Source organism: Microtus ochrogaster, unplaced genomic scaffold (genome assembly GCF_000317375.1).
Source record: "Microtus ochrogaster isolate Prairie Vole_2 unplaced genomic scaffold, MicOch1.0 UNK7, whole genome shotgun sequence".
Lineage (NCBI taxonomy): Eukaryota > Metazoa > Chordata > Mammalia > Rodentia > Cricetidae > Microtus > Microtus ochrogaster.
The window spans coordinates 9,558,987-9,580,391 of NW_004949105.1; positions in this window are offsets into that span (position 1 = coordinate 9,558,987).

Consider the following 21,405-nt stretch of genomic DNA (forward strand, 5'->3'; position numbering starts at 1 on the left):
AGGAAAAGTTTAACAGTTTTAAGGTAGACATTGTTTTGGAGAAATCAAAGTTGCGCCATTCCATTGATAACCTTAATTTAAAAACTGAACATTTTGGCTATATTTGTAGGCTTGGCAATAAGTAAATCTGAAACAAGTGTGTGTGTGTGTGTGTGTGTGTGTGTGTGTGTGTGTGTGTGTGTGTGCGTGCGCATGCATGCACTCTTGAGCACCTATGTACTTTTCTAATGACTAAGTATTATAGCAATCGTTCTGTTCAGTTCTGTCAGAGAATATAATTCACCGATACCAGTGTAATAAGGGAGAGAAGTTTGCAAAACTGAGCTATAATGTATCCCACCCTTCCTTATGGGGACTCATCCCACTGTTCATTGAAATGGTGCCTTCTCTGATGTTACAACAAGTAATATATGCAATGGTCTTCAAGAGAAATGATCGCAGATTTCTGTTTGTTTGTTTTACCCAGTGGTAAATAAACTTATTGAGTATTATTGAAATACTTTAAATTTAGGGAACGTTGATCTGTGTTTCTTAGTAAGAACGGAACTTCTGAGTTAGGGTACGTGTGAGTTCTTGATATCCGTGTGCCCAGTATCATGAAGTAAGTTATATTTCACTGATAATTTTGAGAAAGTGGGCTCTTTTAGATATTTAAATGGATACAATCATTTTATTGCATTAAAATTTGTATACAGTGGAAAAAAATTTAGGCAGAAATATAGGCGAAGGAATTCAAATACAGTACACACAAGGTGTTCAACTGTTGCAGAAATCATCCCACTCATTCTAACACAGTTGTCCTCATCAGATCATTGGTGTCCCTTGAAAAGAGCATTTAGTGTAATAAACAAGCATAATGCAGGTGCAAGGGTGCCTTAAGAGGAACCAGAAGCGTGTGTTAAATTCATTAGAGAAATAGCCAATCAAGACACAGATTGTGAATGTAAATGTATGTAAATGTAGAGCTTAAAGCCAATAGCCTAGTTCTAAATTTCCTTTGAAAACCAGAGAATTTTCTGCAACATTAAAATATGTATTAGATGGTCAAGCATCCCTGAGACTATGGGTAAATTATGTATAGACTTTGTGCTTCATATCCTCACTTAAATTGCAACAAGTGATAGCATCTAACACATCAAGCTTTTGGGAGGGTTCTATGAGATTACATTAGTCAAGTGCTTACTAGTAGAAAATGATATGCAGAATCCAATAAAGTATGGAGACTTCAGATGGCTTTTGTTATCATTGTCTCCAGTTTTGTCATATGGATGATCATTTATGCCTACTAGAAAATAACAAGATTATGTTGAAAAATGAAATATTAAATCCTACCTTAATTAGTATTATCCATAATTTAATTTTGCTACTTGGAAGATATTGTGTCTAAATGATCATGCCTATACTGTTAAAACATTTAAAATTGGATGGTCATTTTAAAAGTTACTTATTTCACTGACTTGATACTGTGGCACATTTTATTTTTATGAAAAAAAGATGAACTAGAATATTCAGTATCAGTGGCAAACTTGTTGCAGGGGAAGACAATTGCTCTCTGACTGTATTTGAGACTGTCTTCACTAGAGAGAATTCATACTTGGTGCTGTTTCTTACACTGATAAGAAAGAAATAAAACAAAAAACCATGACTGCCATGGTTGTAGGACTTAGGGTGAATTTGATATTTTTTTAAAATCTTAATTGTCAAGCTGCCTTCTAAATACGGATAGATAAAAGCTCCTCTGAGCTTTAATCAGAGAAGCTGGTCTTTGCCAGTGGATGCAGAAACTCATGACTTCTGAAGATGCTGGGGGTAGCAAAGGCATAAAGCTCAGCAGTAAACAGGGCACTTATTCCACCTCCTCTAAGCCCCAGGAGACAATTAGGGAGCAAGACTGTGAAATGCTATCCCCTGGGCATGGCGCACCCAGTGTAGTCATGACCTCATGGCAGCTGTGGCTGTCTGCCACGGGCCTCTACAAGACTGTGCCCATCAACAGTCAATCACGGAACACGGAAGAACGTACAGGGCCTTTCCTTCTGCTTTTCTGCCAAGCTGTCGGCTGCTGGAGGATTCTGTGAGAGGGCCAGTCCTTGTCTTCAGTGGCTACCCACTGAGAAGTCCTTTAGGAGACATCAGATAGTTACAAACTGTTGATGGTCACACCGATGGTCCTGGTTAAACTCAGTAGGTCTCAAAACATAAACTAAGAAAACAGTATGACAGAAACAAAGTTATGGATGTGGGAAGGAGACTTGTGGTGAGGAGGAGTGATAGGAACAGAAGGGGCTAGTAGGGGTTGTAATAATCACAGTTCACAAGATACACGTGTGAAACTGCCAACAAGCAAAGACAAAACAAGTTAGAGAACACAAGTATTTTACACTAATACTTCAGTATTTCCTGGAGGAGATGGAATACAAGGGTCTTTAGCTCCTGAGCAACAGCGACTGATGAGTTGCCACAGTTGCTAGAGTGTTAGTGTTGCTTAGCTGTTTTTAAAACTGTGTGCCTGTGGGACAGACACTTCCTTCACAATGGTCCAAGGCTTTCTCAGAATTGGTATATTTCTGGATATTTCCAGCTAGTGTGGTTTGTTAGAAGCTAAAAGGGCTTCATATGTCACCAAGAAGCCAAGATTTAAAATACATCATGCTGGTTTTATTCATAACTCCAAGTGCACAGGTTCCTCCGTAAATGGGAAGGTAAACCCTGCTCGTATTCTGCAGCTTTGAAGGAGACACAACCTTATTTTATCAGTTTGTACTTTGGCTTCCCTGACCTTGGTTTAGGAACTAGACCTTTGCAAATGTGGTTGGATGGATCAATGGAGGTACAGCACTCTGGTAGTGCTTCAATGCCCATGGAAAATAAATCAAAGGGAAATAAATACTTTCAAAATAAAATCACCAAGTTTTTTAAAACTAGTATTGCCATTTATTTTTAGTTCTGCAAAATCTTGTTACTGAGTCCATTTCAGCGAATGCTTTCTTACAGTAGAGAGGTGTTCTTGAACGGTCTGCCAAAATTGCCTCTGCTCTCAGCTTCAGGCAGAACAGTGAAGCAGTTAAGCGAAGGAAAAAAATGTCTTAGGGTTTCATAGCAATATCCTAAGACTAGAGGCATGATAGTCCTGCAGTGCAGTGAGGGCTGAATTCAGTAAGCAAAGCCAAGCGCTGCCCAACAGAGCTGGGACTCATCCTGGAATTAAAAGGATATTACCAAGAAATAGCTTCTTAGTTCCACACTTAACGATGTGGCTTGTTTCCTTTCGTCAAGTGTTGACTTCAGAGGGCACCTGGCTCCGTAGGGTGCTCTGGGAACTTTATTTGGCTGAGAGGAACAAGGAGTTCTTAGATGTTCTTTCCTCAGGGAAGCCTTTCAGTGCTGTTTTAGGCATACTTGTCTTGTACTTTTTGATCACAGGTCCCTGGGTTCCCCATGGGGATCTTAGGTGTTTCTTCCTCAGGACTTGAGTGCCCTGGCAGGCTGGTATTTCCAGAGGGCAGAGACACAGAACCTATTTCTTTAACCTAACACTCATGAAATTTGGCAAGTTTGGAGGTTGGCAGTATGAATCAAAAAGAAGATTGTAGTAGAATATGAATAAGTACATGCTGCCTTAACCCCTGGAAATCAGAAATTAGTTAATCTGGGAATGAAGGGATTCATAAGCCCCATGGTAGCAGAGGGGTTATAGACAGTTCATCAGTTACAGGGGTAGGGAGGTACCAATTTCAATCTTAAAAATGTGGCTTCAGGAGCCCAAGGCGATGTCCCCAGTTAGTTCCTTGGGCAGCTGAGGATAAAGAACCTGAAATGACCCTATCCTATAGCAATACTGACGAATATCTTGAATATCACCATAGAACCTTTATCTGGTGATGGATGGAGATAGAGACAGAGATCCACACTGGAGCACTGGACTGAGCTCCCAAGGTCCCAATGAGGAGCAGAAGGAGGGAGAACATGAGCAAGGAAGTCAGGACCAGGAGGGGTGCACCACCCACTGAGACAGTGGAGCTGATCTATTGGGAGCTCACCAAGGCCAGCTGGACTGTGACTGAAAAAGCATGGGATAAAACCGGACTCTCTGAACATGGCGAACAATGAGGGCTGATGAGAAGCCAAGGACAATGGCACAGGGTTTTGATCCTACTTCATGTTCTGGCTTTGTGGGAGCCTAGCCAGTTTGGATGTTCACCTTCCTAGATATGGACGGAGGGGGGAGCACCTTGGACTTTCACAGGACAGGGAACCCTGACTGCTCTTTGGACTGGAGAGGGAGGGGGAGAGGAGTAGGGGTAGGGGGAGAAGGGTGGGAGGAGGGGGAGGGAAATGGGAGGCTGGGAGGAGGCAGAAACTTTTTTTCCTTTTCTCAATAAAAAAAAAAAAGAAAAAAAAGAAAAAAAAATGTGGCCCCTGCCTGACAGGTTGATCATGCTGTGGGGTATAGACCATAGTCCAAAGTTCATGAACAGCACTTAAATGAAGCCAAGGGGTTATTCAATGTGTACAAAACAGAGGAAGACATGGGATTGTGGGTAGGGGTGTGGAGCTGGGGCTGGGAAGAGTTAAGGGGAGGAGTTGGGAATAAGTGAGATCACAATGCATTGTATTAAATTCTCAAACAATTATTAAAATGTTTATTTTAACAATAAGGGAAAGTTGCTGCTCTCTAGGAAAGAACCAAATCTCTACCCTCTAGACCTCTACAGTCACTCATACTGGGAACGTGCAATGAGGAGACAGGGTGATGAGAACATCTTCCAGGGTTTCATAAAAGTGTGGAGCATGCACATTGGGCAGACGATCTGGGAAAACATTTCTGTCTTGAAAATCAAAACAATGAAGTTGCTAAACTTCTTCAAGACTTAACTTTAATTTAAACTATATGAACCTTAAATCATCCTAATTAAAGCCTGTCATTAACTCAGAAACCTCAGCTTGGCATAAAAAATCTGGCGTAAAGTGATATTAAATATTTTTCCTCAGTCATAAATTATCAAATTACTTCAAGAGCTGTGTTTCATCAGGAATGGGATGAGCTCAGGCACTAGATGAAGTGAGCTGTATGGTTTTGCATAGTACGTGTATTATGCAATGGCAAGAGGCAATTTCTGTCGTTTATTGTTTTAACTGGGAATGCAAGGACAAAAGCTTGTACAGCGTCTAGGTTCAGAGAGGATTCTAGAACTCCATTATTTTTCAGAAAAGTAGACATCTGAAATTCCTGTGCAGAAGAAGTCTGTCTATGGCTGTGGAAAGTTTGGCGTTAGGAAAAGTGGAGCCGATGGGAGGACCACCTTCCTTTCATTAGTATGTCTACAGAAACAACCATCTTTTATTTCCACTGTATTCACCATCTTTCTTTGCCAAATTTATCTCCAAAGATAGGAGTTTGTTCAAAGCACCAAGGTATGTTCTTCTAGGTACTACACGAGTGAAGTAAAACAAAAACAAAAACATAAACGTATGTACCTGAAATAATTGCTTCCCAAACTAAGGGCTTTGTACAAGTCTTCTTCAGATTGTGAGGGCCCCAAGTCTTGTATTCACTGTGGAAGTCAGGCAGTGATTGCAGTCTTCAAAACTTGCCTAGTCACATAACAGCCATGGATTGGAGCATTTTCTTACGCAGAGGTTGTGAGCCCTCTCCATCTGGGCTCATCACATGTGTGGGCATGCCTTTTTTCTGCCCTCAGTGCTTCCCCCTTTGATTCTGCTCAAAAGTGCATCCAGGGCCCTTGGGCTTTCCTCTGGCTTATTGTATTTCAGACCACAGAAGGAAAGGAGAGTGTTTTACTGCGGGATAATGACTCAAGATAGTAGGCTATAAAAGTGTCTTGTTGGCCATGGAAAACCCAGGCAGAGCAAGGCTCTCTCCCCTTGGTACATGCTGTACACAGGCGCCTGACCCTGCATTGCCTTCTCAGGTATGTTCTCTGGGCATCACTGATGCCATATTCTATATTTGTGCCACATTCTTACCCTGTGACTCACCTTAACCATCGACAGATTGGTCAAGTGGCAGAATGGGCAACACCTGGCACCAATAAGCTAGTATGATTTGCTTAAAAAAAAAGTAGATGAGCATTAAAAATGGGTTTGGATTATGATGCATGGGGATTGCACTGACTCAAGTGACAATCAAAGGGGAGGAATCTACAACTGGAATTACATCTTCTCTGTATGTTTAAAACCAGTAGTTTGGAGTCTAGGAGGGTAAGAGGAGAATTGACCTGAAGTCAATCCTCTCCATCACCAAAGGGCAATAGAAAGAGTGCATTCGAGAAGAGCATACTCAGCACACAGGTGCCCAAGTACACCCACGTTTCACGTGGAATGCGTGTTTAGACTAAAAAAAAACTCCCCAAGAAGGATTTTGGCACATGAGAGTGATACTGACAATATTTAACTACAGAGACAGCGTGGGATTTGATCCCTCTGAGTGGGGAGAGAACCAGAAGACTCTCTCTTCTACTGCATCTCAGAGCAGGGCAGTGGGGATCCACTTAGGCCTTACGAGCTGTCAAAGGATGCAATCAGTGTGCTCCTCAAAAACACTAATTAATAAACTGCAGAAGAAGAATGGAAGGAATTAGGCACACAATCCAGTTTGCATGTGGGTTTGTAACCATGATGTGTTCAGGAACTCAATTAGGGTAGTAGCAGCTAGAATATAAATGAATAGATCTGGAAGATGCATTTAGATTAGAATTAAGGGGGAGATGGAGATGATTCTGAGAATGGGAGCTTATGTACAGGGCGAACTGTCCCCTTTACTTGACCCCTACCCCAAGGTAGTGTACTGCTAGGGAGTGGAAGCTTTAAAAGATGGGTCCTGATGGGTAGAAGCTAGGGAGCTTAAAACTGTGCTATATCTAATATTCCTTCTGCTTCTCCAGGTCTTCCCTTCCCCCTCCTTATCACCCCGCCCACTCTTTTCTTCATCCACACTCATTTGGTTCCATCTTCATACTCCTTTCACCCCCTCTTATTCTCTCTCCCTTGTTGCTTTCCTCCTTCCCTCTTTCCTCTCTTCCTCCCTCCCTCCCTCCTTTCCTCCCTCTCTCCCTCCCTCCCTTCCTCCCTCCTTCCTCCCCCCTCTCTCTCTTCTTTGGCTTCCTTTCATCCTAACTTACTTCCTTCATTCAAATATATATATATATATATATATATATATATATATATATATATATATATATATATATATATATATAGTTTTTAAAAGAGTGTTTCTCTATGTGTCAACTCTGGCTTTCCTGGAACTCGCTTTGTAGACCAGGCTGGCCTCATACTCACTGAGATCTGTCTGCCTCTGTTTCTGCCTCCTGAGTGCTGGTATCAAAGGCTTGTACCACCAGGGAATTCTTTTCCTGGTCCCTGCATGAACAGGTTCCTCCTGTTTCCAAGCACTGTGCAATGGTATGCTGCCTATCCACAGACAAATATACATGGCCAATTAATCCTGTGCTGAAACCTATGAAACTCTGAGTTAAAGTAGAGCTCCTGCCACTCCCTTGCTTATCTCTGTTGTTTTTTCACAACCACAGAAAGCTACTAGGATTCCTATAAAAGAAACAGGAGGAATATGGCTTATGTTTATTTAGGTAAAGACAAGAATAACAGTGCAAGGGTTAAAATATAGACTCATCTACAGCCAGAATCACATCCTTGCTCAGTCTCTTTTAAGCAGAGGTTTTGAAGTTGCAGGGCTTCATCTGTAGGATGGAAATGTAATAGTGATTGTCTCATGGCGTGATGAGACTTAGCCTAAGCTGGGGAACCTGAAGTAGCACATATCTGCACATGTTGATTTGTAAGCTGAATATCATCACTTACGTATCATCTCTCTGTCTGTCTGTCATGTATCTATCAATCATTTATCTCTTATACACTGGTCTACAGAGATAAGCAATTGACCACTATAGTTGCAGAGACTCCCAGCCTTGTGAGTCTGTAGGGAAATGGCAGGCTGGAGTCCCAATATAGCAGATGCTTTAGCATAAATATGAAAGCAGGCAAAGACTCCCATCCCAGATCAAGGCTGTCATGCAGGGCCTGAACTCTGCTGTCCTACTCACTTGCAATTGACTAGTCACTTTCAGAGAGCCCATGCATTGCTGAGGACTGTTTTACTGAATCAAGTGATACCCATATGAATAATGACTAGACACCCTTACAGTCACACCCAAAATAATTGTCTGGGATCTCTGTGGTCTGAGCATGTTGATGTGTATGATTAATCACTCGCAGAACTCAAGGTAGACAATGTATATAGAAGACACTTCCGTATGCTGTGTATCTGGTATGCTGTAGGACGTGAACACTCAGTATATTTCTTTAATTGATGATGATGAAAGCTGTGAGATGGTGATCTGGAAATATGTAATTTGCCTGAGGATTTGGGGATGGGGCAACTTGAGCTATTCCATCACACTAAGAGGATAACTTTATATAATTGGAGTAATGAGACTTTATCTTTTTAAATGGATTAATATCATTAATTAGTACAGGTCATAGAACATAGGACCTTTGCACATTGCAATTCAAGTTCTACACCCCTGAACTGCATCTCGATCCTGAATAGGAATATTTATAAATAATGAGGTTGGAGATACTAGGCTGTAAGAAATGAACCACAGAGTGAATGAATGAAGGTAAATGAAATCTTCATGAACCAGGGAAGGTCAAGAGTACTGACTGTGAGAAAGAACACAAAATAAGGAAATGAGTTCTCTTTGGAAATGAGGGTATTGCTGGTGATCTTTGGGTGTTCCATTTTGACTGACTTAATGAGTCACTTATGAATACTTCCAAGGTCAAGAGGCAGACCAATACCGAGACACGTGCACATCCATCACCGTGCATGAGTACAAGACACTTACATTGGCTATTGCATTACTTTCCTGGGCTCCTCCAACAAGCCACCACAGACTAACAGGATTAAATCTGTTGCCTTATGGTTGTTAAGGCCAGAAGTCTAAGATCAAGGTGTCAGTAGAGCTGGCTCATTCTACAGGTGTTGGGAAGAAGCCTATCAAGCATTTTTCCTGATTTAGAATAAAGGTTTCTGGCAATTGCTAACATTCCATGTTCATGGTGCTCTGTCTGTATCTCCCCCTCCTCCTCCCTCAGGATATGTCTCTTTCACTTCACACAGCCTTGCTTTTTATAGAACTTGAAAAACACAGACAGAAGATAAACTTCATTTTAAGAAATTATGTATACAAATATGCCATTGCAAACAAAGATCTTCTGAGACATTCTGAGTTGGGACTGAGTATGAGTTGGGTAGTGGGTCTTACTCATCTTATTATAGGTATGATGTTTGATTCAACTATTTAGTGTTGGTTAGGAGTCACCTAACCAATAAAATAGAAAGATGAAAGGGAATGAGGAAGAGAGAGAAAGGGATGGTGGTGGAAGAGGAAACAAGAGGAGGAGAGATAGGAAAAAGAGGAAGAGAGAAGAAAAGCAGGGAAAATTAAGGTCAGTGAATATCACCTAATTCCATTTTCTGGAACAGAAGGATAGACTTGGCAATCTTCACACAGTGGTGCTCTGGGATTCCTCACACAAAGTAGACCATTTGTAATATTTTCCACATAGGACTGTTTAGCTCCCTTGAGTTATTTGCCAATATACACAGACAATTCCTCACAGTTAAGAAAAGTAGTTGTTCCTGGCATGAGTGTGTAGAGGTTAGACACACTGGTAATCATCCCAGGCTGTACAGAACAGCTACTCGTATTCAGTCTATGATATGTCATATGGGAAGACGTCATACTCTATAGGGGATTTAGAAAGGGATCATGTAGAAGACATTCCTACAAGGAAGGGAGTTTAAGGTAACTGCTGTAGAAATATTTTCTAAATATCTAAATATTTATTGGTATTTATAAATATCATTTTTGATATTTATTTGATCAAATAAATACTTTGAAATAACTCCTAGCATCATTGCTCCGGTGTAAAGAGTTATATTAGGAGATTGCCAGTTCACTTGGAATCATATCTTCTCACACTCCAATGTCGTAGTTCTCAAGACGCATGCTACCAGCAAATATCACCTGCAATTGACTCCCTTAAACTTAATCCTTATGGTAGCTGATCCTGCTTCTCTTGTTGGGCTTTCATGCCCTCATTTCATTCAGCAGATAGACTGCTTGAGGAATCTTTTTCAGTTACAGATGAGAATAAGACAGAAGAGTCTGTGCCCTGATGAGGTTTTCTTCCCTGTGGGAGAGGTACAATAGAAAAGGGAATGAGCGCCATTCAGAGCACAGCAGAGAAAGAGCCAAGGAAGAACCAAACTTGGAGCAGAAGAGACACCGTTAGGGATGAGACTGGCTGCTGTTGAACAATGGAAACTGACTGTCGTAGTTAGGGTTTCTGTTACTGTGATGAAAAAAAAATAGAAAAATGTGACCATAATCAAGTTGTGGAGGACAGGGTGTGTCTTAGTTTTCAACTCTCAGGTCACAGCCATTACTGAGGGGAACCTGGGGCAGGAACCCAGGGGGGCGGGAGTCCATGGAAGGATGTTGCTTACTGGCTTGCTCTTCATGGCTTGCTCATCCTGTTTTCCTATAGCACATGGGAGTACCATCCCATAGGTGACACCATCTACAGTTAGCTGTGTACTCCCTAACAATTATCAATCAAGAAAATGCACAGCAGGCTTGCCCATAGCCAGTCTGATGTGGGCATTTTCTTAACTGAGGTTCCCTCTTTCAAAATGACTCTAGCTTGTGTCACATTGACAAGAAACTGGCTAGCACACTGATTCCACATTCTCTGTTACAGCGGTCTCTCTACACACTGGCAGGACTGGCAAACTGGTTTCCAGTCTTCTCTCATGGAAGTTTGCCTTTGCAACTCACAAGTTTGTGTTGAAATGATGTATAATGAGTGACAAGAGTAATTACAGGTGCATAGAGAGATATCGTTCTTTTAATGGATTATAGTAAAAAAATTCATTTGTGTATAGAAGTAGAGAGGGTGTCATAATAAACCTAACATCTATTTTTCAACAATTGCTAAAAAGTTTGGCATTTTTCCCACCAATTTTTAGGGCTTCATGTCTCATGGAAGAATAAATGATTATCACTCATTTCTGTCCAATTTTAAAAGTGAAAATTAATTTAAAACCTCTTCTGCATATAATGGACTGAAACAGTGTTTCAGGCCTTATATTTTGGGACATTCTTCTCTATAACAAAGTTCCAGTATGACAGGAGTCTGCCTTGGTGTCATTTAATGAGAATGTATTACCTAATAGTGCTAATATAGACACTGGGCACAGGAGTTCTGTCTACAGAGCAGTGCGAACCTGTGTCTCTTCTTATTTTGTTAGTCTGATTTTCATTTATAACGTTCCTCCTCCTACTCAAAACCTCCTGTGCCTTAGGACATGGTTATGTTTGCACACAGTTACTCAGAGTGGGAAACAAGGAAGAAAGGTCTGACCGTAAGATGTGTTCGAGGGCCCAGGTCTCCACATGGAAAAGTCATTCCATACTAAAGATGTTGTCGTTGCTGCCTTCCACAGAACAGCAGGGCATGCTTCTCTCTGAGGGTTTACGGCTGCCTGACATCTACCTGGAAGGTCACAGAACCAAGCAGTTCTGGGAGACGCTGCTTTGAGACCCGTACGTGCTATGCAGACAGAGCAAGTGTAATGACTGTGAAGCTCGTATTGGGCTAAGGAGATTCTTAAGCAAAATCTGAGCTGCTCCAGCTGCTATTTGATACTGAGGAACAAATAAGAAGGGAATGTTCACCACACTCATGAATGAAAGATTTAAAAATGCAGTGCACAAGAATGTTTGGAGCCAGTTTCATGGTGAAACATGAAAGCTAGTTCAGGGAATTCAATTTCCAGTCTTGGTTCCATAAGCATAAATAACATGCCTCATAATAGACCCAGTTACTAGTAATGAGATGCTCCAAGTACATTTTCTCTCCCCTTATGGAGATACTGACCTCTGTCAAAGAGGGAAGACTTTAGGCAGTTTGCTCCAGTCATCCCTCCAAGTCAATGTTATGGATAACTTCACAGAGTTTAAAGTATTCTGCTTCTGAAGTCCATTCCCTAGTACACTACCACCGTGCTCAATTTCTCAGTAATGTATAGAAATCACTTTATTCTGCACGGCTGGAAGTTGCTATTTTATGTTCTGAAGTGCATCGTGTGGCAAGAAGAGTGTGGATAACAAATGTCTGTGTTACTGGCCAGGGCATATTCAGGGTCTATAAAATGCAAGCTCTACTTTTAGTGTTCAGATTGATTTCTTAACACTGTAGCCAAGTCCCACACTAATGCCCCTCGGGAGCTGTTCTGTGGCTCTATCATGGAGACCTTTATCCTGTTCAACCTACAGCTCTTTCCGTCTAACCAAACTGTCTTCTCCAAGGCTGTCAGGAAGTGAATAACACCGTTGGGCCTTAAGAACTCAGGCTGTGACTTGTCCTTATTCAAAAGCAAGGTAGCGGTCATGCCTGTTTGGGAGAACTGCCTTTGGTTCCCAGTGTTAGAGCTGGAAAAGGAGGTACAGGTTATGGGCTGAACAGGAAGATGGTGAGTTGATAATGAAAGTGTAAATTCAATGGAAATCCTAATGTTTTGGAGAGACAGTGGGTATGGGGGGTATTCTGTTCTGTACATGGTGCATTACAGAGGGGTACAGAGGAGATGACTGAAGTCTAGTGATATCAAATGACATATCTTCCCAGTGTGATAAGCAAGCATCATGAAAACCAGGTCTCCTCCCAATACTTCCAATGCTCTCTTCCTTCCATAACTCCCAATTCGACAATGGTAACACAGCAAGTAACTCATGTTCTGATAAGGATTCATTATGTATACCTATTTCCAGTTGGAAATCTTCTTAATGTCGTGCCAGAGGGGACCTTTGCTCGACTCTAAGTATATATGTGTATAGCTTCATTGAGGCCTGTCTTATATGTTATGCATGTCACCAACTTTTAGTGTGCAAAGTAACATACTGTAGTGCATTCACTAATGATGTCTAAGCACCAACCACCACCAATTTCAGAGAGGTTGTATCACTCTAAAGAAACTATGCACACTGACCATTATTCTCTGTTTTCTACCTCCCCATACAGGCCAGCAAGACAATATCTATTATCTCTCTATAGGCTTGACTCCTCATCTTCAAAAATGTCAAAAATGCCATAATATAATATTTGAGGTTTTGGGACAAGCTTATTCCACATAGCACATGTTATATTGCTTTATTTTTATATTGCTATATTTTTGCATAGCATATATATGTATATATACACACACATATATATTAGTTGTTCATTTCTCTTTCATTTTAAGCACTATTCCATGTATGACTATCTGACTTTCTCTTGGGCTAGGCCTTAAACTTTATTTATTTAACCTCTTTGGCTTCTGTGAGCAATTTTGACTGAAAATTCAAGTACACGTTTTTGTACAGACATGTTTTGGTATGTTTGAGTTGGCTGGATTTTTGGTTAGGTTTTTTGTTTTTGTTTTTTTATGTCAACATGACACAAAGCTAGAATCATCTGGGAAGAGTTTAAATTGAATACTTGCATAGATCAGGTTGGCTTGTAGGCATGTCTGTGGGTGATTTTAGTTATTTACTGAAGTGGGGAAGCACAGGGTACCATGGGTGGCACCATTCCCTTGGCTGAGTGCCCTGACTATAGGAGAGAGGAGGAAGCAAGCATTCATGCATTCGTTTATCTCTGCTCTTGACTGTGAGTGTGATGTGTCCAACTGTTTTAGGTTTCTGCTCCCTGGACATTTCTACAATGGACTCTAACCAAGAACTGTGAGTCAAATAAACCCAGTTCTTTTCTAAGATGCCTTTGTCAGGGTGTCTTATCACAGCAGCAAAATGCAATCACAACTGACTAGAACAGTCTACTCTTTACCAACAACTGTAGTCCTAACAGTCACCTGTAGCTGAAAAATACTATGGACAGGAAATTGCAGCAGCAAATTCTCTTAAAGTTTCTAGAAAACTTTTTGTTACATTTTTCTTTTTAAAATTATAGTATAATTATTTCATTCCCCTCTTTCCTTCTCACTAATCACTCTTACATATCTTCTCTTTTTCAAATTCATGACATCTTTTTCTTTAATGGTTATCTTTCCTCTCTCCTTCTCTCCTAAATATGTAGATACATAAATACAACCTGTTCAGCTCATATAATGTTATCTGTATGTATACAACTTCATGGATGACCAATTGGTACTGGATTGCCAACCAGGGATCATTTCTCAGTCTCTCAAACCTTCCTTAGTTGTTTAGTTCTTTGTCTACAGTTGCCCAGTGAGCTGTCCTTCTTTCATGGTGGCATGTCTACTGGTGACATTCTTCTTCAGGGCTTCTGTAGCAGTGCTAACAAAAATTAATGAGTGCAGTTTCTCCAGCATTTCTAGGAGATACTCTCTCACAGCAAACTTCCTGTTCCTCTGACTCATAAGCTTTTCACGCTCTCCTCCACAACGATCTCAATTTTTAGGTGCAAGAATTGTGTTCTATACCAGTTGGGATGGGGCACCACATGATATTTTGTTCTTTACATTTGCATTGGTTGTGGTTTTCTATAATCATTTCTGTCTACTGCAAAGATACTTTTTTTTTTTTTGATGAGGGTAAGAACTGCACATGTGAAGATTTACAGCTGTGAATTGTAGTTGAGAGAGAACATTCCATTTTCATTTTTCTCAGTCTTGGTTATCTCACTCAGTATGATCCTTTTTAGCTAAATTTTTAGTTTACCTGCAAATTTTGTGGCATCATCTTTCTTTACAGCTACATAGTATTTCATACTGCATATGTATCGCATTTTCAGTATTCATTTGTCAATTGAAGGATATTCAGGTTGTTTTTATTTTCCAGCTATTATGAATAGAGAAACATTGAGCATGGCTAAGGAACTATCTATAGAATAAGATGTTTAGTCCTTTTGGCATATACTAAGAAGTGGTAAACCTAGGTCATATGGTAGATTTAGTTTTAGCTTTAGCTACCTTTTAATATTTCTATTGCTAAAGTATTTTCTAGATTATAATCTTGTTAATCACTGACAGCACAAAGCATAATAAAATTATCATGTGTTTGAATGTAAAAGGAAGAATGACTGCACAATTTGGTACTATCTATGGCTTCAGGCATCACTTGTCCTGGAAGATGGGTTAGGAGGTGTGGGGCGAGTGTATAACTAGAGTTAGAATAATGGGTTCCCATGAAGATATGATAGAATAATTCCTGAAATAATTATTCTAAATGACTACCCATAGTATGTGAGAGTTTCGATTGCTCTATCCTTTTGTCTTCAATCCAGAAGAACGAACAAAATAAAATGAATTTTGGTGAAGTCACTGTAACTCTTGTCTCCTCTGCTTGGGTCATATTTAAGGAGATTTGTCAAACAAAGCAGTATGAATCAGAGATTGAGTTTGCCTGTGTACTTGGAAGATTGAGTGTATTTAGATAGTTTCCCAATTTCAGCCATTCTACCATGCAAGAATCTGTAGCTCACTGTAAACTTAGTGCATATTTCCCTTTTGGTTTATAATATTGCACACTTTATGTGACTTTTGGAAATATATTCCTTTTCAAAGTATTATTTCAAGTGATGCTTACTTACTTTTATTGGGTTACTTATGGTTGTACATTTCTTTGTGATATGTAGGCATTCCATACATGTCTGGGCATTCATATCTTCATGTTCTCTCTCTCTCTCTCTCTCTCTCTCTCTCTCTCTCTCTCTCAGAAAACAAAACCAGAAAGATAAAAACAGTAAGACAACAAAATACTTTCCAGGAAAATTTAACTTTGGATTGAAACCAAGGACTGGAAGTTAATATAAAGAGCTTTCTTTGTGGAAGAAATGAGGTAGTGAATAGTTGAGCATGATATTGTGCTTTCATGACTTCAATATGTCTTTGCCCTGTACTTAGAAGAAATACAAAATTAATGACTTTTTCAGGTAACTGGTTCTAGAAGATGTATTTTGTTTAATAGTAACTAGCTATTATCCTTTCAGTGAACCAATTGGCTCAAATATCTGTCCTACCTAAGTAAGAATTCAGAATATGGACTCAGTTTTATATTTACACCTTATATTTCTAACCAGGCATTTCCAATAAAGAGACATGTAGAGTTTGTGGGAAAGTTTTGATTTTTGTTCTTCAAAATTTAGTAAGGAAAAAAAGACCTTTCCCTTTCCATGACAGAATGTGTTGCTAACACCTCTTTCCTCAGGGGTCTTGCACAACTGGTTAGAAGAATTTGTACATCAGAATGTTGTTACATTTAATCTCTTAAATTTCTCTTAATTTTATCAAAATGAAAGCAAAGCTAAATTTTCTAATTATTGGCAAGTTTTCAAGGATTCCTCAGCTTGTGTGATTAGCCAGGTTTTAAATGTGTTATTTACAATTACATATAAAGTTTTAAAAATGTGTTATTAACGCATCTCTGTTTGTCCCTGTATTTCCCCGTACCTTGATGTGTAAGCCTGGCAACCCTCAATATCTTACCCCGCTACTTTTCATCTGTAATCTGCTATCCTTTCTCACCCCCTTAGTGTGTCCTACCTCTAATGAAAACTGGTCCCTTTCTGGTTTCCTGGATTCTTTTTGATCAGGAGGAGTGTTGTGAGTCACCTTCAGGACATAGCATTGCTTTTGTACTGATAAGCACACAGCAAACCATGAAAGGAATGTACTGGCAGGGTCTCCTACACACTAACTATACTATAGAGAGATAAAACAGGATAAGCCACGAATCTGATTCCTTGGATATACATAGAATTTTGTGTTTTCATATGACATCATTTGCCAACAGTGACTTTCTATATTAATGGTGCAAATCTGTTCCTAACCATATTAGTCTTCGTTTATGAACAAGTAAGAACCCAAGTCCTGTAAAAGTTGAACCTCAATCAACTTGGATTACATTGGCTGAAGCCCTGTTTTCTCTTCTGCTGTTAAAGTAAATACTTAACACGGAATGCATTCACAGGTACTATGGAACAGCATTGAGATAATCACTGAGTGAGTACTAATTTAATAAAGTTACTGAGTTTAATCTCATTTAAAACATAGTGATAAATATAGCCTTTTATTTTTTTTGTTCCTGCTGATTCAGATGACAATAATGGATTTCATCAGTTTGTGCTAACTGCCAATTCTACAGCAAGAAAAATGAGATGATATGAGGAACTTTCTTGACTGTAGTTTGTCCCCTCAGTAGCAAAATCTGGTTAATTTATAAATAACCCTGGTTTAATCTGAAGGAATTAACAAGATTGTAAAATATCCCAGCAAAAGGCAAATGCTTGACTTGATTATTGTTGTTCTTTTATTGTTGTTGGAGTAGTGGTGGTGGTGAGATTTAAACCCAGGGTCTTCTGTCTTCTAAGCAAATGCTCTACCACTGGAATATCTAAGCCCTTAAATGTGTTTCTAAGGAAGTGCGCCCAGGGAGATTCCAAAGGCATAAGTGGGTATCACCATAGCATTTAATGTTCTTGATAAAATTATACCCATGGTGTCAAAGAGCTAATACTGTTTGAGGTAAAAATAAGTGACTGAAGAAGAAGGAAATCCCTCCTTGTCCAGTGAAGCCAGGCAGATATTACAAGGACAGGAGCCTGCTAGAGATGTTTCTAGGGAGGTCTTGATATGACATCCTTTTGTGAAGGAAGGGCATAAGAGCTATAAGCCGGTACTAAGAACAATGCTCACAATTTTCTTTTGACTTAATCTTGATACTCAATAGAGATCCTTAACATTCCACCATAAAGAATGTTTCGGTGAAATTTCAGATAAGAATTTAAAGGGGGCATTTCAGGTGGAGAAGCAGTGAGGCAACATGTTAAGGCCAAGGTCGTAAACTCCTGGGCAAGACCCTGTATGAGTAGGGCTGGCTGAGGTTCCTCTACTTCCTGGACAGCCTCTTTGTCCTTCCTTCTCTGCTAAACTTACGACTGCTTGTTGGAAACCAAGAATCATTCTTTCCTAAGTCATGGGAAATTGTGAAGTGGATCTAGTTGGCCCAAGTTCCAAAATAAATGATCCAAGGAGACTGTGTACAGAGTTCTGCTTTCAATAAAGAAGAATCAATTTCATCTAAGGACATAAATCTCTGTAGTATAAGAGCAATGTCAGCTTCTCAAGAAATATACAAAGTAGTTTTCCTTCCTGGCCCTAGACAGAAGTGTTGATTGACATGGCTTTTTTTCAACATCACACCTTCCCTTATTCCTGCCTCCTAGTTTCTGATTGTACCACGAGGGTACTAATGTCTCTTGGATTTACCCTTCTAGAAAGGATTCTCCATTTTGGCTCATCTGTTTCTTTTATCCCAAGACATTTGTTAGTCTTCTTGTTATTTCCTTTCTGTGAAGAGGAGAGGCACTTCATTAAACTAAGCAGAATTTCTGGGCACTTTTCTTTTCTTCTTCATCTGTGTGGGAAAATCCAACAGAGACACTATGGGAAAGACTTTAGTTAGAGGCCAATGATCTAGTTTTGTGACAGGACTGGCTGAAAGGTAATGCGGGTGTCCATTTCCTAATTTTTCACTAAACTCACACTTGTATGGACCCTGTTGAAACTTGAGCAGAGTTCCTTCTTGTTCTAAGATACTTTGAAATCTTTAAATATTCTAATCACACATATTCATCTTGATGTTTTATGAAAGTAACTAGGTAGAATCCACTGATCTACCTACGATCTGTTTTAAAATATGGATCAAATTTTCACTCTCCACAAACATTCCAAAATTCTAGCACTGTGAAATTAGTCCATCAGTCAACCTCCCCCAGTCTAATCAACAATTCTCTAGGGATTGGCATCATTCGGAATGAGCTAAATAATACTGGAAGCTGGAGAATGTTCATTAGTTAAAATTTATTCTTCTTCACTGGGTCAGTATAAAATATACAGCTATTTTATAGGCATCAGTAAGGACTTAGGTTTCATACAAGTTAGTTTTCCAGAGCCTATCTGATTACCTGGATTTTCTGGATCTAATTTGTATAGTTCCACAAACTTTGAAGGAAAAAAGGTATTGAGATTTTTCTTTGTTGACACCATGTTTGCTCTTTTAAGTCACGTGACTATTTGAATATTTGAAATCTGCTATTGACTGGTTGTTTACTGTATATAGACACAGGACAATTCTGAGCTTTATAAGAGACAATGAGATGGGTTCCCAGTCTGCATGGCAGGGAGTAGCCTGCTGTTGGTATCTGTAACAGCTACTGGCATCAGTAAAAGTATGGCCATAAGAGTGATGTCCTTCCATGGCCTGATACCTTCCATGGCCAAGGCTGGTGAGATGGACATGTTTGAGTCTTCCTTCCTCTTCTGTGTGTGTCCTCGCTATTTCACTTCCGACTGGAAGGCTCAGCTCCCCTGTGTGCAGCTAGGTACAGATCTCCAGAGACAACCGCGAAGAGAATGCTCTGTGGTTAGCACCAGCAGGCAAGCTCTAGACTTTCTTTAAGGTAGAACATCTCTTTGAGCAAACAAGTGCAGGAAATTGATAATTTGTCTTAAGTGGATGTGTCCCTGGTGGAGTTAAATTAAAATATTCCAACTTGTGCTTCCAGGAGAAGTACTTAGATTAGAGTCAGTGCCCCAAGCCAAGTTATCTTGGTAGTAATTGCTGAGGCAATCTCCAAGGAAAGCAAGATCCAGACTGCATGGGGTGCTGTAAAAGATGATGTCAACACCTTGAATGAAACCTTGAATATATATGTGTGTTCTACCATAGAGAAAGTTTTGTTTCAATACGTATGGAATATTATGTTTTCTCAGCCTTATAGGTGAAAATAAATAGTCAACCGTTATTCCATCTAAGGGTACAAACTGGCTTCTAACAGTTCTGTTTTCTTTTCATATGTGTGTGGAAAGTAACTTACAGTGCTTTTTGTTTTTGATTTTAATTTGGAGTGATTATTACAGACAAGGCTAAAATATCAACCATTTCTTACCTAGGGAGAAGTGTTTTTAAATTTCAAATTATAGAGAAATATCAAGGAAACTCAAATACATTCTTTATGCTTTAAAGTGGAGGTAGCATGTAAGTGATCCAAGTCTTGTATTATATATATTTTATATATAATATCTAGAAAGGAGTGAGAGGGTGAATGTTTCTCTTGGCCTGAAGGTGGTATCTAAGTAGGTTCAATGCCAAGAATAATTTTCAGAAATGTGAGCATTACTCAACAAATTTAAAAATCCATATATGGTAAAATTCATTTAAGAGAAGTGTGAGTTTCATTACTTATCCAAAGTAAGTGTTAAAAAGACAACCTGGAAATTTTATTCCATCTTCTCTTTCATTCTCATTTATCTTTTGTAATCCACCTGAATGTTATTTAAAGCAATAACTTACATCTTTCAACTCAACTTTCTCTGGTATAGTATTCATATATATATATAGTCAACCTATTTTTCTGGCTATATTTTACCAATTGGATTAATATTGTAATATCTGTAATATTTTCTGTTTACCAGTTTCCAACTTAAGTAATCTTTTTCTGTGCTGGGATATGGGTGTATTGTTTTCTTCTTGACAGATTATGGTGTTTATTGAAGAAAGTTGGTCTTTACTTGAACTTCTATATTGAACATTAAGTATTTGTATTGGGGATGGTGTTGACCATAAGGTGTTTAACATTGTCCTATGGCCTATTTTAGTATGTTATTTATGACCTACTGTATAATTTTGTGGTTCCATTTGTACACTCATGAACTAGGTATTCCAAGTAATGCAGTCCTCTGAATCACACATGGGACCGCAGTCTGTCTTATAGTAGCAAATGAAACGATTTCTTCAGGACTTTAGAAGCAATGATGGAATGGATAGTACCCTACAGACTAGAGACTAGAACTGTACATCCAAGCATAGGTACTGGTGTGTTGCCAATGCTGTGACATGCCCCTAGGTACTGGCAGATATAGAGCGGGTCAAATAAAAGGGTTAAGATTAATAAGAGAATAAATATACAAAGGAAGCAAACCGAGAAGAAGTAGGCAAGAACCTATGAAATTATTGTGTATGATAGGAGGGGCAGCTGGAGTGATTGCTATAAGCAAATGAGATGCTGAGTATTGACATGGTATAGAGAACTTTTTCCCTATTATACATATATATGCAGTGATATGATGTGATGAATATGTGACCTATTCTCACTTAGTCCAAATTCTCGCTAACGTAGCCTTTGATACAACCTGGATATTGGGGCTTGTGAAATTCCTCAAGTAGTTACAGTGGTTAGCCAAGGTTATGACCCACCATATGAAGGGTTAGACATAAGCGATCACAACAGGATTAGTGACAGAAACAAAGAATGAGGAAGAAAGTAGAAATCAAT